Source organism: Macaca nemestrina, chromosome 17 (genome assembly GCF_043159975.1).
Source record: "Macaca nemestrina isolate mMacNem1 chromosome 17, mMacNem.hap1, whole genome shotgun sequence".
Classification (NCBI taxonomy): domain Eukaryota; kingdom Metazoa; phylum Chordata; class Mammalia; order Primates; family Cercopithecidae; genus Macaca; species Macaca nemestrina.
In genome coordinates, this window is record NC_092141.1 from 72,065,577 (window position 1) to 72,081,053 (window position 15,477).

General features: G+C 38.2%; 1 protein-coding gene across 3 annotated transcripts in view; it reads left to right on the plus strand.

The window, feature by feature from the left end:
• LOC105483054 (tetratricopeptide repeat, ankyrin repeat and coiled-coil containing 2) overlaps positions 1-15,477 on the plus strand; it is a 475,702-nt gene continuing 460,225 nt past the window's right edge. For all 3 annotated transcript variants that reach the window (XM_011743607.3, XM_071083397.1, XM_011743615.3), the window contains exon 1: positions 1-139. The gene's annotated coding sequence lies outside the window, so the exon portion shown is untranslated. The remainder of the gene's footprint in view (positions 140-15,477) is intronic.

Consider the following 15,477-nt stretch of genomic DNA (forward strand, 5'->3'; position numbering starts at 1 on the left):
CAGACCCGCCGCGGGGCGTCGGAGGGCTGCGAGGTGCTCTGGGAATCGCGGGCGGCGCCGGCGGGCGGCGCGGTCCTCACAGGAGACCCCGAGGACTGGGGCTTGACCCGGAGGTGCAGAGAGCCCCTCAGAGCGGCAGGTAAGGGGTCTGGGGAGCAGGGCGAGGAAAGGTCCCTTCAGTGACAGGGTCGTTCGCCTCCACAGCCTCGGCTCCGGGGAGAGGGGCGGGGGCGAGCGGGGAGACGGCGAAAGGGGCAGCGAAGTGCCTCGGTGTCCAAGGCATGGGGAAGACTGGCTCCGAATATGACACCAAAGCGGGCTTCAGAGGCGTCTGGGGTCGCCACTTGGCTGTCACCGAAGGTGTCATGGAATTTGGTACCTAGAGCGTCTCTGGATGACGGAGACCAAGGATAAGATGCGAGGCGGATTGCTAAACGTGGCAGGGAATGTGGTGCAGAACGAGTTGCAAAATGTGCCCCCAGAATGCAGCATAAAAGTAGTTGTGAAATGTGCCAGGTAAAGCACAGGATGGGCTGGCCTGTGTGGCGTTGAGATTCATGGTCGAAGTGTTATTAGCGATATTAATAATTCCTCTGGGAAAGGAGGTGCAGCATAATAAAAGATTAATAAGGCTTATTCCTAGTTATTTTGCCATAGGAAATCTGGAGGAGCTGTGATAAGCTATTTTTTTTTGAGATAGAGAAAGTAACCACGTGAAAGAAAAAAAGCAAATTGTGTCTGGCTGTGAGATGGGAAAGAAAAAATAGGGCTAAAATAATTCCAGGTTTTGCCATCAGCGTGTAGAGCACTGGTACAATTGTATCCAGTCTTCAGTTCCAGGTGTGGAATGTTTAGAATGGTCTTCACAAAACATAAACAATGATAATTAACATTAGGAAGAAGATTTGGTGTTTCGGGTGTCTTTCACTCTCTTCTCTGATCCTCTCCAGGAAAAGACACAAACAAAACCCCAAACGTCTTGACCATAATTTTAAGTTCAAAATCATTAGGCAAAGGGAAGTATTTTTCGTATGTGCCCTTTTCCTGATTTTTGCACAGGTGAAAATATCTGTAATGAGGAATACAAAACAGTATGGTGAACAAAAGGGATAGATTTTCAGGCATTTTAAGGGGTTGGAGCCAGTATCTATCACAATGGTTAATTACAGAGAACGGCAGTAATAAAATATTCTTGTATGTTCTTGGTGTTGGGGTGGTGAAATAAAAAGAATACAGTAAATTGGCATAAAGAGCAACAACATGGATACTGTCAGTGGAGTGCTTCTTGCAGCATTTCCCAGGTAGATAGATCCTCTTAGGGATATGAGCACGAAATAAAACGTTAAACATTGTCTTTCTTCCTCTCTCCTGATCCCCTCTGTATCTAGATATTTATGTCTCTATATAGATTTATGTACGTGTATATTATACATTCATAAGAAATTACCCACATGCTGCAGAACATTTTGACTTCCATTTAAGAACATCTGTTTTGAGAGGATTGTCAGAACATAGCTGGAATTTCAGAAGTAACAAAAGACAACTCCGTGATCTATTTAATGTAACTTACATGTATTTACAGTGAGTGTAAATATACTATATAACAAAAGCAGAAGTATGGAAATGTGTTCATTAGAATGTACTTAATTATGAGATTTTAATGTTTTATGTCATAATTCTTGTAAAGAAATGAAATTACATGTGTGAATGCTGTTCTCATTATAGTAACTTGCCAGATAATCTGAAAATTCATACTGATTGGCTTTCCCTTAGATCCAAATTCAGCCATTGAGGGATCATTTGCTTCAAAGACAAAAATGGATTTTCCTTGTTGATTGATTTTGGGTTTTAGTCTTTTCTGTAGGTATGTCCCTTACCTTGAGACGCTGTTGGGGCTGAAGAACAGAGGAAAGGGCCAGAGGAGAATAAAGAGAATTCTGTTGGGTCTTCCTGTTTTGTTCTGACTGTAAGCCATATGTACTGCCACCCCCTACTGTCTGTAGGAAGAGGTGTTACAGAGCCCGATTCTTTTCTTGTTATCACTGCCCCCTTGTGTAAGGGAAGAAATTGATAGTTGCACTCGGGGAACCAGTCCTCTCAGATTGTTCTTGATAGAGTAGTTTTGTAGATCTGTGAATCACCTATTTTCTTCAGAGTTGAAGGGCTTTAAACTTACAGTTAATCAGGCCTCAGATTTGATGTCTATTTTAAATATAGGTAGCATTTCATGTTAGCCAGGAAATCACATTGCTTAAGAATGTTCTTGGTACGTTCAGGAAGAGGGTGCAATACAATTACTACTACATTCTTCCCTTATTGTATGCCGGGCATTGGTTCCAGGACCCCCACATATACCAAAATCCACGCGTGCTCAAATCCCGCGGTTGGTGTGCAGAACCATGTATAGGAAAAAGTCGGCCCTCAGTATACTCGGTTTTTGCATCCCATGAATACCGTATTGCTTGAAAAAAATCTGCATAGGAGTAGACCAGCACAGTTTAAGCCCATGTTGTTCAAGGGCCAGCTGTACTAGTAGTAACAGCTCACATTTATGTAGCACCTATTCTTTGCCAGTCCTGTTGTACATTGTTTTAATCAGTTCCAACACCCTATGAGGTATGCAGTTATTTCCGTTTTACAAATGAGAATCTGAAACACAGAGAGGTTAAATAACTTGTCCAATATTATATAGCTGAGAAGTAGAAGAGCTAAGTTTCCATTTAGGAATGCTAGCTCCAGAACCTGTGCTTCTCATCAATATGCTATATTGCCCTCTCACTCAAGGTAGTATTGACAAGGCATAATTAAAATGCATGTGCCCATCATAAAGCAAGTGCTATAGATGTGGATAAACCTGGACAACTCACATAGATGTTAAGTCTGCATATATACAAAAGATACAGTTATTTGCAGTGTGAACATTTCTCTTTAGGAATTTGTTTTTTAATTTATTTCTGGGATTATGCCTAGAGGAGTATTAGTACTTTTTATGTGGTTAAGGAAATATTTGTGATGGTGGTTGATTTTAAGGGAACTTTAGAGGTAAAAAGTTAATTTCAAGTAAATTTAATGTAGCATGTGTGTGTGTGTGTAGTGTGTATATACACATTCACACACACACAGCCTTTTTAAGAGCACCAATAAACCTTTACTGCTTACTTTCTGTAGGGAAATTAAGGATAAATTATGCTATTTTCTTTCTCATATTTTTATGATCTCTTTTTCATTGATATTAAAAAGTACCATAATTAGCACAAATGGATTAGATGCCTATGTGCATTTTACCTCTAATGTCAACAAATGTTTGTTCACTTACACTTAAACATTGTTTTATAAGATATTGACCATATATTAGAAAGTATTTATAAAAATGTGTAAAATATAAAGACTCCACAATGCAGCCAACACTTATATGCCTTTTACCCAGTTTAAGAAATAGAACGTTATCTTTCACAATTATAATAGTTATTTTCTTCTCTTAGCCAAATCGCTTCTGCCATTCTTTTTCAACAGAAACCTTTCCTTATTGTGCTGTGAATTGCATATCTCATGTAACCAAACACTTCCCTTTTTATGTACATTTGTTGATATGGGAATTCAATATAATCTACTGCTTATGGCTAAAACTTATTCAGGATATGTGCTTATGTAATTTAATATATTTAATAAATTGTCATACACTCAGTTTGCTTTGTATTTGTACTGGTTACTGGTTGGTAGTTCTTTTTAGCATACTTCACTTGTACAACTTAATTTGCTTTGCAAATTAGGATTTTACTGACATTGTTAAACATTAATAGGTTATTTCCCTCTTCCATCATGGATTCTTGACTGTCCCATGCTAGCTCTGCTTTTTCTTTTCTCCCCCATAACTGCCTTTGCTCTTTCAGTATTTCCTGAATGACTCTGTATGAATTATTTTGAATGGAGAGGGAAGGAGACCCTAGAAAGGAGTATACTAATCCAGTCATTTCAAAGGGGACTATTGGGGTAGCTGGTACTGATTGAATATATGGTAGAACAAGTGTGCATAAAAGAAATGCATGAAAATCCTCTCCTTGTCATATTTCTTCCTTTTACACTGGAATTAAAATTAGATCTGAGACACTCTGATTGGGCATACTAGTTGAATATTATTGGATTGAACTTACCCAGAATCACCAATGTTAGCTGGGATATTTTTGCTGACAGTACAATATGCAGACTTTAATTCAAGGAGCTAGAACAAGCTGTTGCAGAGGGCTGTTTACTTTTCTAGTACTAGTCTGATCAAGGCAACAAATATTATAAAATAGTTTGGAAACTAGTTTAATTATTTGGACTTTTTTTTTTTCTTTCTGAATAAATTGAGACTCAGCATTGTTATATTTGCTTAATGTGCCTGTAGTCATGAATTGCTGTGATTATTCTGAGGGAAAGGCACTCTGTAAATATACTATACAAATAAATAGTTTAGACTTCGTTGTAATACCATGAGAACTACCACTTGGTTTCTTTGAATAGCATCTTTTGTAGTAACTTGCATTAGATGAAGATTGTTTAAGATGAAAAAAAATGAGTTGAGGAGATGTGTAATGGTGATGCAGAGTGTATATCCCTGATAAGTTTCTTGAAAAGGCCACGGAGAGAAATAGGTTAAAGAAGAGCTTAAAGACTAGAGCTGTGTTTTCCCACTCAAGCAGTCTCCTTCTGCCCTTCCCCTTTCCTTTCTTTTCATTTTTCAAGACAGGATCTCACTATGTCTCCCAGGGTAGAGCGCAGTGGTGTGATCTTAGCTCATAGCAGCCTATGTCTCCTGGGCTCAGGCGATCCTCTCACCTCAGCCTCCTGAGTAGCTGAGACTATAGGCACGTGCCACCACATCCAGCTAATTTTTGTATTTTTTGTAGAGACAGTGTTTCACCCTGTTGTCCAGGCTCATCTCAAACTCCTGGACTCAAGTGATCCACCTACCTTGGCCTCCCAAAGTGCTGGAATTACAGGTGTGAGCCAACTGTGCCCAGCCATTTTTCTTTCTTTTAGAGCAGTCGTCTTTAACCCCTGGGCCATCATGGCCTGTTTGGAACCAGGGTGCACAGCAGGAGGTGAGTGACTGACCAGCCAGCATTACCGCCTGAGCATCTCCTCCTGTCAGATCAGCAGCTGCATGAGATTCTCATAGGAGCTCGAAACCTGTTGTGAACTGCTCATGAGAGGGATCTAGGTTGTCTGCCCCATATGAGAATCTAATTCCCGATGATCTGAGGTGGAACAGTTTCATCCCCAAACCATCTCTGCCCTGCAACCCCCTGGAAAAATTGTCCGGAAAAACTGGTCTCTGTTGCCAAAAAAGTTGGGGACCGCTGTTTCAGAGGACATTTTGCTTTGCGTATTTAAGATTCAAGGTAATATTACACAGAGAACAAGAATTTTGGGTCTGAGTTTTAGAAGGCTAAAGCAGGTTGTGCAATTAGTGAAAAAAAGTGAAAAAAAGTTTCTGGGACTTTTTTTTTTTTTCCCTAGAGGGGTCAAAGTAACTTTAATACCCTAATTTTTTCTGGAAACAAATTTATTAGGTCAGTTTATTTTAAAAAAATCTTTATAAATAATGTGAAAGCTGTGTTTGTGGATGTGTCGTAGAAGTTTTTTTTTTTTTTTTTTTTTTTTTTTTTTTTTGTGGGCCACACATGGAGTATCTTGTTATGTTCAGTCTTGTTTTCCCTTGAATAGTTGAAGGTAAACATTACTAAGTTTAAGAGGCAAAATAATTATGTTGGTGTTTGATTATGCCTTTTCTTCCCCATAATGTCAATTTCTGCCTTTATTCACTACATGGTTTATACTGCGTATTAAACTCCTTTCTTTATCAGAACTTTCTAAGAGAGTCTCATGTCACTCATTTAAACTGAGTAGTTGCATTATAGAAATGATATTGTTGGTGTGTTTTTTTTTAAAATCCAGTTGCTGAGGAAACACTTTCAGTGTTTTTGTCAACTTTGCCTACCTTTCTTCCATTGCGTTGCTTCCAGAGTGATCTTATCTTTCTTTTTTTTTTTTTTTTTTTTTTTTTTGAGACGGAGTCTCGCTCTGCCGCCCAGGCTGGAGTGCAGTGGCCGGATCTCAGCTCACTGCAGGCTCCGCCTCCCGGGTTCACGCAATTCTCCTGCCTCAGCCTCCCCAGTAGCTGGGACTACAGGCGCCCGCCACCTCGCCCGGCTAGTTTTTTGTATTTTTTAGTAGAGACGGGGTTTCACCGTGTCAGCCAGGATGGTCTCGATCTCCTGACCTCGTGATCCGCCCGTCTCGGCCTCCCAAAGTGCTGGGATTACAGGCTTGAGCCACCGCGCCCGGCCCAGAGTGATCTTTCTAAATGGTCATTTGATCATGTCACTTTTTTCTTCAGAATCTTTCATTGGCTCCTCATCACTGAATGGATAAAATGGAAACTCCTTAGCAAACCTGTTAAGGTCCTTAGTGATCTGGTCTCTGCCTCCTCTTTAGACTCATTGCCTGCCACTTCCTTCTTCAAAGTGCTTTAGTGATAGTAAACTGCGTGTGGTTCCTTCAGTATGTAATCTTCTCTTACCTTTTCATGCCTTTCTTTATGAAGTTCTTTTTTTCGTGGACTTCTGCTCTCTCCTTTGTTCTCTGGGCAAACTGCTTCACAGCCATCATGCCTTAGCTCAAACAGTGTCTTCTGAGTGAAGAAGGTTTTGCTTACTCCCCCAGGTGGGCTTGGGCACGATGTTCCCTATCTATTCTCCCCTTGCACTTGGTATATATACTAGTTGTCACCACTTTTTTTTTTTTTTTAAGACGGAGTCTCACTCTGTTGCCTAGGCTAGAGTGTAATGGTACCATCTTGACTCACTGCAACTCTGTCTCCCGGGTTCAAGTGATCCTCCTGCCTCAGCCTCCCTAGTAGCTGGGACTACAGGCGCCACCATGCCCAGCTAATTTTGTTATATTTTTAGTACAGATGAGGTTTTTGCCATGTTGGCCAGCCTGGTCTCAAACTTCTGACCTCAAATGATTGTCCTGCCTCGGCTTCCCAAAGTGCTGGGATTACAGGCGTGAGCCACCATGCCCGGCTGTAACATATTTTAAATATTTAATATGACTGGCTCATGACTAATGTGTGAGGTTTTTTTTGTTTTGTTTTGTTTTTGAGACGGAGTCTCGCTCTGTCGCCCAGGCTGGAGTGCAGTGGCCGGATCTCAGATCACTGCAAGCTCCGCCTCCTGGGTTTACGCCATTCTCCTGCCTCAGCCTCCCAAGTACCTGGGACTACAGGTGCCTGCCACCTCGCCCAGCTAGTTTTTTTGTATTTTTTAGTAGAGATGGGGTTTCACCGTGTTAGCCAGGATGGTCTCCATCTCCTGACCTCGTGATCCGCCCGTCTCGGCCTCCCAAAGTGCTGGGATTACAGGCTTGAGCCACCGCGCCCAGCCTAATGTGTGAACTTTTAAGCAGGCGCTGTGACTTTTCATCTTTTCAGCCTCAGTATTGTTAGTACATAGTAGGTGCTCATTATTTACTTATTGAGTAAGGATTGTTGACCGTTATCTCGGTTATGCCTTTGAAACCTTGTCTGTTATTGTGGAATTAGAGGGAATTTTAGGCATGAGGAGGTAGGTTTAGAAAAATATACATATACACACCATCTAAAATATTATTCAGAGTAAGTCCTGGACTGTAATTAAAACTAATCCTAAAGATAAACCAGATTTTGTTCTTTTTTATGTTTCCTGGTGGCAAGAGGAAGATGAGAAGATTCTCTGTGTGAACTTTAGCCAAATGATTTTCTTTGTACAATGCCAAACTATAGCCAAACTATAGTCCATAGACCAAATCCAGCCCATTGTCTGTTTTTGTATGACCTGCAAACTAGGAATGGTTTTTACAATTTTAGGTGGTTGAAAAGGTATCAAAGGAGAAATAATACTTCGTGACATATGAGAATTAAAGGAAATTCAAATTTCATTGTCCATAAAGAAAGTTCTATTGGAACTTAGCCATATTCACTTACCTACATATTGGGTATTGCTGTTTTTGGGTGCAGCAGCAGAGTTGACTACTAGTTGCTATAGAGACCATATGGCCTGCAAAGCCTAAATATTTACTAGCTAGCTCTTTAGAGAAAAAGTTTGTCCATCCTTGGTGTAATATATAGCCTGTGCCCATTAAGTCTTTATTGAATGTCATGAGTTGGAGATACAACAGCTACTTTTTTGAAGGGCTTTGCAGGGCATAATTCCTTCTATTTACTGAGAAGATTGGCCACTTTCCTTTTGTAATGATTTATCTCACAGGGCCCTGTTGTACCTCCTGATGACACTCTTATTATGTCTAACGCTGAATAAGACTCTCACAAAGTGTGTTTTAAGATTCTATTCCTTTTTTATCTTTTTTTTAAAAAAAAAAGAAGTATCCCAGGTGGAGAGGAGTTTGGAGAACAGCATGTAGTAGAATGTTTTTCTTTACTCGGATCTCAGTTTCTCATACACATTTTTTGCAGTAAAAGATCATTGTTATATTTTTTAAACCTTGATTTTGTATATTAGTTTGTTAGGCAGACACCTTGTGTGTAAGGTTTAAGACTTGAGTTGGATTAGTTATGTTGGAAAAACTGGGGGATTTTTGTGGAGTATATTAACATATTCATTCATTTAAATATTAATTGACTGCTATGTATAAGTTGTTAATTTTACTACTATTATCTTTCACTTGGGGATGGAAATTTCATATTCTTCCTTAAAAGCTAAAATTGTAATTCAGAATCCTGTGTCTTACATATTTTTTCTACCCCTGGGAAAAATATAGTTCAAAAAAATACGTAATATCCTATTAATATTTGCCACTTCCCTAAAGTTCAGTAAGCCAATATTGATAGATTTTACTGTTTTCTTTATGTGGCAAAGTATTATGAAAAGCAAGGCAGTGATTGATATATTCCTTTTCATAAATATCAGCAAATGTTTCAGTCATAAAATTCATAAAGAAAAGTACGTAAACAATAATAGTGGAAAACTTTTGTTATTCCAAATGGATGATCTTTGAACCACATAGCCATTCTTATTTCCTTGTCTGTAGTACCATGCTAGCATTATCATATGATGACATAACTGATTTTAAAGATTGACAACATTAAGCAATATGGCCCCATTTTTTACTGCCGTGGAAATTCCCTGGCTAATCCAGCCTTGTAGGTAGATTATAGTTATTGAACTTGGAAATGAGAGTGGGTATATAGAGATTGTGATTTAGTCATTTTATGCTTGGAGAATCTGCTTCAAATCTCAGATCTCAGGAAATTCTCTCTGCCTAAATGAAGGTAGTCACTTCTTAGCCCTTTATTCCTAATATTTCACTGGGTGGAGGAATCCCACAATTTCTAGTTCTGGTTGCTGAAATTTGATAAGGCACAGCTAGTTAGGTTGTAGGTTATAGAAACTTGATAGATACTTGTTGGACTCTGTAATTCTATTTCTGTTCAAATTCCATGGAATCTTCTAGGGCACCCTGGGATTGTGACTTAGTGTGAATGAATGTAAATAGCTTTAGTAGGCCTATGGAATGAAGACTTACTAAAGCACATAAATACCCATCCAACCACATACACCCAAATTCTGCTTCAGGATCAGAGAATCTTAGCTTTTCCTTTTTTGGGTTTGTTTTTTTTTGTTTGTTTGTTTTGTTTTTTTAGAGAGATAGAGAGACTTTGTTTGAAAGCCATTATTCAGACTTTCCTATATTATAGGATGACAGTTCTGTTGCTCAGTTGTAAGAAATTTAGAAATTCCAATGATGAAACCAATATATATTGGAAAGAATATGACTCTATGAGTTTTGAATCATGAAAATGGGTTTGAATTACTGCTCTGTCACTAATTGTGTGAGGGGCCAAAAACCTATCTCACAGGGTTTTTATGATGATGAAATGAAAAAATCTTGGTGAAAATCCTTAGGACAATGTCTAGTACTTAGTAAATGGTAATTTTTATTAGCCTGTGGAAAGTATCCTAGATTTTTCTTTTTTGATATGTTCCAGCTCCTCCCAAGTTTTTACTGGCATTGTCACTCCAGCTTTTTTTTGTTATCTTGTCTTGATTTCGTTTTCAGCCTTGCAGGGCATTTTAGAAACCCGTGGTAGTTTAGATACTGATTTATTTTATTCGTATCCTTAAATTTTCTTTTGTGAAGTATTTGATAAGAGCTGAGAGAGTTTTTGAATAACTGTAAACCGAAAAACTCAGATACTGCTGGGCCTACTCCTGTTATGCGTTTTTTTTGGACTATTTCTTTTGAACACTATGAACTTGACAAAAATTAATTTTAATCCTTTCTATAAAATCTCAAACCTTAGTGTTTCTTGAGATGAGTCCCTTGACAACTTTTTTTTCCAGTTTGATTATGTAAACATTTTTAACTTTTACAAATATCTTTTTTTGTGAATAGTAACTTGAGCTTTGCTCCTTACACCCTTACCCCCAGCCAGTGCCTCAGGTTGACAGCTTTTTGTAATCTTTCTTTTTTAAGGCATTGTATGTGACAGTTAAGGTGGACTGCATGGAGGGTTTTTTCTTTTTTGATATCTACCTACTTAATAAAAGAAAGGACTTATCTATTTACAGTGTAAAATAATATATTGGACAATTTTACCCATTTTTCTGTAGTATAATCAGTTATTTAGAATCTTGTAAAAAGTAAAGTAGAGGTTCGTCTTCAAAGAAACTTTCCTCCCCGTTGAATTAGGAATAAATAGTAAGTTCTCTTAGAAGCAAAATTTATTCAAAGACCTGTGCTAACATTCTTAAATATCTACTAGCTGTAATTAAAAAAAAAAATCAATGTACTTTATATTCTTAACTCCCACAATTTAGCCTAAATATTTGCCCTGGCATGGTTATACTGGTCCAAGCAAGCATTAGGTCATAGCCTGTTCCTCTTATTTGGAGGTATTTTTACCTTTCTTAGCATTCCACAAGTTACTTCCTCCTCCTCTGCCTTTGTCTCTTTTAAAAAGTTCTAAGTTACTAGCCAATTGGGACGAATACAGAATGTGAGGTCCCCTTCCAGCCAATGGAAACTGGACATGCAGTAAGATGGACACGTCAGGTTATAAATGACCCTGTCTCCTTTGTTCCGTGTACACTTTGTGGCAAAACTGCTGGCGAGTGTACCCTTTCTGCAGAAAGTAAAAATGGCCTTGCTGAGAGAATTAAATTTATGTTTGAGTGCTATTTCTTTGCAGCACCAAGGAACAAGCATTCTGTTTCTAAATAAACATTTTTTACATATAACAATCGTTGTTCCGTAAGCTTCAATTATTTCTGTAGCACTTTGTCAATTTCTGCTTATCTGTGTATCTTTAGTATAATTATTGAATATTTTTATTTAGATGAACTTGACTCATTTTTTTCTGTTAGTTTCATCTTTGGTTTTCCTGATCTTTTTAAACTGATAAGTTTATGCTAGTTATAAAATAAAGAATAGTTCATCCTGAAGACGTTTCACTTGATGCACTTCATCTTTAGTTTTCCTGATCTTTATAAACTGATAAGTTTGTGCTAGTTATAAAATAAAGAATAGTTCATCCTGAAGACGTTTCACTTAATGCACTTGGGAAAGACTACTTTTATGCAACTCTGGTTCCAGATTGGATTGTTTTGAATTTTAAAATAACTTCATATAATGAGTCTTCTCCTTGCTTTAGATAATTTAATTCTGCTTTTGTCTTTGAATATGTTAAAGGTAGGCATTTATTGGTTGTCAACAAATGTTGATTGTCATTACTTATAATGGGCGGCTGGGGTATTTCTCCCCTATCCCCTAACATTCTACCTATTTTTTTTTTTAATTACAAAAGTAATACATCTCCTTGCAACCACTGAAATAAACTCTAGGAGTCAATAAAGAAAAAGTTAGTATTTTCCTCTCCCCTCGGGTTTCTCCCTTCTCTAGTTACACTCCTTGGAGTAGCCAACATTAACCAACACTTTGATGAGGAGTATTTTTCAATGTGTTTCTCTTTGCTCAAAAATATATAAGCGTATACACATAAATATACAGGCTTCTTGTTTTTCTAATTAAATAGGGATCATATTTATTGCTTAGTAACATGCATTATTCATTTAACAATATATCATGGCTATCACTTCAGTTCAGTAAATGGAACCCTAATTTTAAAAAGCTGAATAATATTTTGTAGCACATTGTACCATAATTTATTATGTTATTTCCCAACTGATGGACGTTAAGATTATTTCCTTTTTTTGCTATTATAAACATTAATTCACTCTTATGACTAGAGAAGCAAACATTTAAAATAAAGTATTAGTAAAATAAATCCAGCCGCATATTTAAAAGGTAATATATTATGATCAAGTAGAGTTTATTCCAGGAAGGCAAGGACATTAAAATATTAAAATTTTTATAATAACACATTCTGAGATAAAAACTATGTGATTATTTCTCTTTTTGGGGGGACAGTTAGGGGCTTCCTATTATATTTATACAAAATGGCATAGGGAGATGCCTGCCCCTGTGGACAGCAGTCCAAGTTTTATATAGTTCTTTGGTCTTAAAAGTTGATAGACAAAAGTCTTTATTCTGGAGTCTTTGGAGGGGACTCTATGGATCCTGTGCCTTGGCCTTGACTTCGTTACTGGCCTTTGGTTGCTGAAGCTTAGTATGTTGACAGTATGGACAGCTGGGAAAGAGACTGGGATGGATAGTGTGGGTGATATCCAATTTAGGGCTGGCACCTTTTAAGAGTACCAGTTTGATTGCTTTGGGCTTGATGAGCACCTGTTGGCCTCTGTATGGTGCTCATTGCCTTGGAAATGTTGGCCTGAATCTTTTTGAGGACTTTTTTTGTTGTGCTTGTTGGCAGAATTATGCATTCCTTAGAATCTGAATGTCTTGAAGCCATTTCTGTGCCATTTTCAGGACTGGTCTTCTGTGATACTGTTCTTGGATTTGGCTATATCTGTACTGCTGGCTGCAACTCTGGGAGTGGTGGAGACATGGAGCCCCATGTTGATTTCAGTAGATGCCAGCAAAGCATTTGATGAAATTTTGGAATAATTTCTTCAGAATATATATGGCATAATTTCCTAATCCTTACTTGAATGAAGATGTCTTTTATCTTGATTAGGGAAAGGTGTCTTGACCAGATATAGTATTCATGGATCATAATCCTTTTTTTCATACAGCATATACAAGTTATATAACACTGTCTTCAAGCCTTTTGTGCAGATGAAAAGTCTGATTCTCCTTTCTTTACAAGTGTCTTGTATACATGCAGTTTTACCATCCTTGTATGCCCTGAGCTTTTCAGGTTTAATCTCATTGTATACTTTATCCCTTTTATATCATGAGAAACACAATGCTGCCAGTAACTCCTGTCTTTATAGTTCTGTGTTTCTGTCTTTCTGACCCCAGTTTTTTCTCTTTTTTTGGTCTTATTCTTTAAAGTAAAGATCTTTTATCTTGTTTTGCAATAGCATGTTAACAGTTTTGGTATGTTATATGGGCTGTCTTTCTGGCATGCCTTCATTGTCCGTAGGGATGTTATTCTACTCCTATTCTCTCATTTCTTATACTAGCAACTTTGTGTGAGATTAACCGTGATACTTTTCTGTGACTCATTTTTATTTGAAATAAATTTTAAAAATATTTTAGAATGTGGCTGGGTTTAGGAAAGCGTTTTCTAAATTTACAGAGCTTTCTCTTCTCTTGCTTTTCTGTATTGTTAAAAAATGTGGCGAGGCAGGGCATGGTGGCTCACACCTTTAGTAATCCTCACACCTTTCGTAATCCTAGTATTGGGAGGCTGAGGCGGGAGGATTGCTTGAGGCCAGGAGTTTGGACTAGTCTGGGCAACAAAGTGAGACTTTGTCTCCACAAAAAATTTAAAAATTAGCTGGGCATGGTGGCACATGTCTGTGGTCCCAGCTGCAGGGGAGGCTGAGGCAGGAGGATAGCTTGAGTCTAGGAGGGTCTAGGCTGCAGTGAGTCGTGCTGGTGCCACTGGAACTCCAGCATGGGCCACAGAGTGAGACCCTGTCTCAAAATGAATGAGTGAATGAGTGAATGGAATGGCAGCTCACTTTCTGAGATTTCCTGGCCTTATTCTCCTTCACTAGTTTGGCTTGAACCTTCTCTTTCCTTCATCTCTCTTGTCTGACCCCAGTTTTCACCACTGTATGACTCTGAAACCTTTCCTTTATGCCTTCTGGAGTTTATTGTCAGTCATCTGTACAACTCTATTTCTTTTTAACCTCTTTTCTAAACAATATCTCGATTTCCTTGCTCTACCTGAAACTTAGCTCTCCTCCTGAGGGCTCTCCTTCTCTTGAAGAGTTCTTTAGTGGTGGCTCCTCCTATTGGGAACAGAGATGTTCTGTTTGTTTCTTATTGCTGCATCTAAACTTCTTCTGGGCTCTCTCCTACTGCTCCAGTCATGTAATTATTGGTGATTTCAGGATCCATACAGATGCTTTTCCTATAGGTTATCTGTAATCTGAAAATCTGAAATCTGAAATGCTCTAAAATTAGAAACTTTTTGAGTGCTGATACGACAACTCAAAGGAAATCTTCTTTGGAGGATTTCGGATTTTCAGATTTGGGATGCTCAGTGGTACATATATTCTAAAATATGAAAAAAATTTGAACTCGGAGACACTTGTGGCCCAAAGCATTTTGGGTAAAGAATACTTAACATGCAATATACCCTGGCTTCCTGACTTCCTCTCCTCCATTGATTTATCCTAGCCATTCAACTCTGTGGCATATCCTATGCAGATGCTTTTAAACCCTCAGGGCATCTGCATTAACTGGGGAGCTTTGAAAAACTAGATGCCTAGAACTCACTCCCAGAGAGTCTGATTTCTTTATCAGTTTCAGACATTTTACTCTCCACCTACCACCTCCTATTTTTCTGGCTTTCTTCTGGTACCTAAGAGTCTTAATTCTTTGACCTCACTGGGACTTTCTCATTTGCTACCTTTTCTGTTCCACTGTACCCTCATATCCTCATTTCCTTTTCCAACTAGCTGAGTTCCCAAAACCTGTCATTACACTTGCTCTCCTGAGTCGACTTTCAGCCCTCTTCATGATATGAAATTCATATCATGAATTTCTAATGATAATTCATTGGAACAACTGATAGAACAGGAAAGCACTATAGGTTTGATTACAGCTTTATTCTTTCTGAGTTGTTCTTGCTTGGCCAAACCTTGATGAAAACCACCTCGATCTGTTTTATACCTGTATACTTATAGGTGAATATGGCTGGAGCAAAAAACTATGTTGACTTTCAATTCTTGGCTAGTACTTAATGACTTTAAATTCATGGTTTAGTGCTGCCCAGCTGTCTTGTTAACTCTAGTTCTTTCATGTTTCCATTGCTTAGATGATTATATCTTTCCCTTGCATTCACATTTTCAGTATTCTTTTCCATCTTCTGTGTCAGCTGATGACCTTGTTTTCTGT